Below are 5643 nucleotides of genomic sequence, written 5' to 3' on the forward strand. Positions count from 1 at the left end.
CTGTCAGACTTTCCCTGTTCCTGTCTGTGGTGTATATAAGGGAGCTCTGTATATTACTCATTGCTTGAGTATCTTGTTCCTGGACTTGTGATCAAGCTGGAAGATCTGCTATCTTGCTGGTTTCTTCGTTACCTTGGGTTACCCCATCTGTCTCCGGATCTACATCTCTTCATCATAAGACTTGTTTCCCTGGATCTGCTCTACACTCGTCTCTGCTGCCGGACTGTTCCCTGCTAGGAGGCCTGGCCTGGTCTCCAGGTCTCTGGACCTGACATACTTGGACTTCCACGGTCTGTACACGTGCTTACTGCTTATCCAGCTCTGTCAGATACTAACCTGCTGTGTCATAGCTGTTTACCTGCATACCATCATAAATATTCTTGAACTCTTAACCTGTTGTCTCTCGGCCTCTTTTCTGACCAATGATACTGATCTCCACTGCACTTAGCACTAAGTTTATAACAGAATACTCAAGCCCAAAAAAATGGAGATCTCTGGGTCAGATTCTATGGAGGTGCGAATGAAAAAACTTTGCTCTTTTGTCTCTGGACTTCATGGGGAGCTGCAAGCTATAAAAACAAAACTGGGGACATTAGAATCGCAAACTAATCATAATGCGAATGTGGCCGATACGTCTATTCAGGCCTTAGCGTCTCGACTTTCAAATGTGGAGACTACAGCTGCCACCATGGTATCTGCTCCAATCCCAGCTCCTGGTCCGGCTTTTCCTAAACTCCCACCATTCAGGTTTGGTGGTGAAACAGAGAAATTTCGGGGGTTTTTGAATCAATGTCAGCTGTATTTCTCTGCACATGCGGCCCAGTTTGCTCTAAGCTTCCTGGTCTGTCAGACAGGACATCGCCAGACAAGCAACCACTTTGCATAGAGGACGTTACTTCATCGTGTAAGTGCCGTTCAGCGCGGCAACCTTTATTATACCAGTTTGCAACTGATCGGGATAAAGTGTTGACTATAATTATGTTGCTAACAAACAAAGCGTTAGCCTGGGCTAATCCTCTGATTGACACTAATGACGTGTGCTTGAATTCCCTGAAAGACTTTACTGCAGCAATGTGTCAAATGTTTGATGACCCTAATCGGAGTATCACAGCTGAAACCGCACTACTGACACTACGTCAAGGGAAGCGTCCTGTTGTGGAATACGCAATGGAGTTTCGGAAATGCGTGCTGGATACTACATGGTGCGATTCAGCAAAATATGCAGTGTTCAGGAGAGGTTTATCTGCTTCCATCAAAGATGAACTAGCTCGAGGTGAATCGCCTACTAACTTGGCTGACTTTATACATCATTGTATTCGGATTGATATTCGTCTCACCGAACGTCGTCAAGAAAAATGGGCCGATGCTAATCGTAATAACTTTATGCCTTTTCCATCCCTCACCAAGGAGGCGCTGACTAAGACTTTATCTCAGACAGAGCTGGAACCTATGCAGGTTGACGCAGTACGGAGGAAACCCATCGATGCACGTAAGGAATATCGTTTCAAGGAGAATCTATGTTTTTACTGCGGTAAATCGGGTCACTATATTTCAGAGTGCCCTGGGAAAAATCGCAAGTCCGCAGCTGCGGTAACTGGACTTGACTTTTCGGATGTATCTTCAGTGTGTTCTCTTCCGCACAGACAGGAAATATCTGCTGAAAACTTTGATTTCCTGATGATTCATCGGTAACATCATCACCTGTGGACATAGCCTTACTTTCCGTAAGTTCTATCACGGCGAGGAGGGATTCGCTCTGCTGCGTTTCCATCAAAATTTGGGTGTGTTCCTGCTGGATCACCTGCTCCGCCATGATAGACTCTGGAGCTTGCAGCAATCTCATGGACATCTCCTTTGCTGAAAAACATGGCATACGCTCACGAAAAAGAGACTCTCCGGTGTTTATGGAGACCGTGGACAGGTCTCCACTAATATCTGGGCCTGTGAAACTCGAAACAGTCCCATTAAAGATCCGTATGGGCGCGGATCATTCTGAAAATATGTCCTTTTTGTTGATTTCTTCTCCTAATTTTCCTATTATTTTAGGTTTGCCCTGGTTGCGGCTGCGAAATCCGACTATCAATTGGACAACAAAGGAATTACAGTTTCCAAATGAATCAGCGTTGTCTGGAGAGCTGGCTCCAGTGAAGACAGCAGTCACGGTCGACTCGACATTGCCGGTAGAGTATCGGGACTTTAGTGATGTGTGTGACAAAAAAAATGCGGATAAATTACCGCCACATCGGCCATATGACTGCCCCGTGGAATTATTGCCTGGTGCCGCGATTCCTTTCGGGAGTATTTATCCATTGTCTGGGCCAGAATTAAAAGCTCTCAAGGAGTACATAGATGAAAACCTAGCTAAGGGGTTTATACGACCATCTTCCTCCCCAGCAGGTGCTCCAATCTTCTTTGTCAAAAAAAAAGATGGCTCACTCCGACCATGCATTGACTACCGGGAGCTCAACAAAGTCACAATCAGGAACGCTTATCCACTCCCACTAATTCCCGAACTACTTGAGAGAGTGCGACATGCCAAAATCTTCACAAAATTGGATCTTCGTGGAGCGTACAATCTTGTACGGATTCGTCCTGGCGATGAGTGGAAAACAGCTTTTTGGTCACGTTATGGACATTTCGAGTACCTCGTTATGTCTTTCGGTCTCCGTAACGCACCGGCTACATTCCAGCACTTGGCGAATGATGTTTTCAGGGATATACTTGATATTTTTGTTGTGATTTATTTGGATGACATTTTGATTTTTTCCAGCAATATCGAGGACCATCAGCGACACGTGAGAATGGTTTTGGATCGTCTACGGCAGAATCATTTATACATCAAACTGGAGAAATGTGAGTTTCACAAAACAGAAATTCAATTCTTGGGATATGTTATTTCTCCCCAGGGTCTCAGCATGGACGCAAGCAAGACACAAGCCATTCAGGAGTGGCCAACTCCCAAGTCAGTGAAGGAAGTACAGTGATTCATCGGATTCGCCAATTTTTACAGACGCTTTATTAAAAATTTTTCAGCGATTGTTGCACCCATCACTCAGTTAACCCAGAAGAAGACGCCTTTTGTCTGGTCTCCCCAAGCTCAAACAGCATTTTCTAAGTTGAAATCTAAATTTACGACAGCTCCCATTCTTGTCCACCCTGATCCAGACAAAGCCTTCATAGTGGAAGTGGATGCCTCGGAGTGTGCTGTAGGGGCCATACTCTCGCAAAGAACAGGTGAGAAAGATCTCTTACATCCGTGTGCCTTTCTCTCGCAAAAATTGTCACCCGCAGAAAGGAATTACGACGTTGGCAACAAGGAACTGTTAGCCATCATAACCGCATTTAAGGAATGGAGACATCTGTTACAAGGAGCATCCCAACAGATTGTTATACTCACGGATCATCGGAATCTCGAATTCATGAGGTCGGCAAGATGTCTGAAACCTAGACAGGCTCGATGGAATCTTTTTCTTAATCAATTTGATTTTGTCATTTCCTATACGCCGGGCTCTCGTAATAAGAAGGCTGATGCACTATCCAGGATTCATTCAGATGAAGCAACTTCGGCTTCGTCTTCAAGGACCATTCTTTCTGAGAAAAACTTTGTAAGCGTCTTGCATAATCAGGATCTTCTAACCGAGATTAAGGAGGCTTATGCTGCGGATTCGCTTTTGAGTCAACCACCCACTCAGGTAAATCTGACTTTCAAGAATGGAGGAAGTTCTGTCTCGTTTTTTCTGGTGGCCGACTTTTCGGAAAGATGTTCTTCGGTACGTTTCATCGTGTGAGGTATGTGCCAGGTCAAAAGTCCCTTGTTCTTCACCTAAAGGACTGTTGCAACCTCTGCCTGTTCCATCTCGTCCCTGGGGGTCTATTTCAATGGATTTTATTGTGGAGTTGCCTTTGTCACAGGGAAAAACCACGATTCTTGTAGTAGTTGACCGGTTGACTAAAGCTGCTCATTTTATTCCCTGTGCTGGTGTCCCAACAGCTAAGCAAACAGCGGATCTTGTTGTGCAAAATGTTTTTCGTTTACACGGAGCTCCGGATGAAGTAATATCTGATCGTGGAGTTCAATTCACCTCACGGTTCTGGCAAAGCTTCTGTGTGCTGCTCTGGACATCAAAGTAAAATTATCATCTGCCTTTCATCCACAGTCTAACGGCCAAACAGAGCGGACCAATCAAACCTTGGAGCAGTATCTGCGTTGCTATGTGTGTCATCTACAAGACGATTGGGTGAGTCTACTTCCGTTGGCCGAGTTCACGTATAACAACTCTCAGAATGCTTCCACCAAATTATCTCCGTTCTTTGCTAACAAGGGATATCATCCCAGTATTCTCCCTCAACTCCCCATAGACATGTCTGTGCCTGCGGTTGCTGACCGCATTGCATCTTTTCAGCAAAATTTTGGACGTTCTAAAAAACACCTTAGTCTCAGCACAGGAAAGATTCAAGAAGGCAGCAGACAGATTCCGTAAGCCAGCACCAACATACAAGGTAGGAGACATGGTCTGGCTCCCAACAAAAAAATTAAAACTCAGAATTCCGACTTCCAAGCTGGGGCAAAAATATGTTGGCCCATATAAGATCAGCGGTATTGTGAATCCTGTAGTCTGTCGACTCAAGTTGCCTAACTCTTTAAAGATTCATCCTGTTTTCCATGTTTCCCTGCTTAAACCAGCAGTGCCTAATTCTTTTCCCGGACGCACCTCTGCTCCTCCTGATCCAGTCCTAATTGACGGGCAAGAGGAAAATCTTGGATTCACGGATTCATAGGAGATGTCTTCAGTATCTGGTGAAATGGCAGGGATACTCGGTTGAAGAAAATTCTTGGGAACCTCTGGAGAACAGCCATGCTCCCCATCTGATCAGACTGTTTCACAGCAGATACCCCAATAAGCCAGACTTAAGATCGTCCAGAGGACGTCTTTTAAGAAGGGAGTAATGTAAGGATTTGGACTGTACATCTGTTCCTGTCTCCTGTTGCCCTCAGTTCGGTTACTTTTGCCCTTACTTAAGATGGAGTCACTGGCCTCAGGGGGCCATCTTGTTTCCTGTCAGACTTTCCCTGTTCCTGTCTGTGGTGTATATAAGGGAGCTCTGTATATTACTCATTGCTTGAGTATCTTGTTCCTGGACTTGTGATCAAGCTGGAAGAACTGCTATCGTGCTGGTTTCTTCGTTACCTTGGGTTACCCCTTCTGTCTCCGGATCTACATCTTTTCATCGTAAGACTTGTTCCCCTGGATCTGCTCTGCACTCGTCTCTGCTGCCGGACTGTTCCCTGCTAGGAGGCCTGGCCTGGTCTCCAGGTCTCTGGACCTGACATACTTGGCCTTCCACGGTCTGTACACGTGCTTACTGCTTATCCAGCTCTGTCTGTTACTAACCTGCTGTGTCATAGCTGTTTACCTGCATACCATCATAAATATTCTTGAACTCTTAACCTGTTGTCTCTCGGCCTCTTTTCTGACCCATGATATTGATCTCCACTGCACTTAGCACTAAGTTTATAACAATGCGCTTGTACGGGCCTTACTCATAGTGCTAATATAGCATCACTGCTTTTTCTAATATAATATTTTGTTTATTTGTTGCGCCCGGATGCATTTGTAACATATAGGGTCTCCTGTCTGTATG

Source organism: Ranitomeya variabilis, chromosome 2 (assembly GCF_051348905.1).
Source record: "Ranitomeya variabilis isolate aRanVar5 chromosome 2, aRanVar5.hap1, whole genome shotgun sequence".
NCBI classification, from domain to species: Eukaryota; Metazoa; Chordata; class Amphibia; order Anura; family Dendrobatidae; genus Ranitomeya; species Ranitomeya variabilis.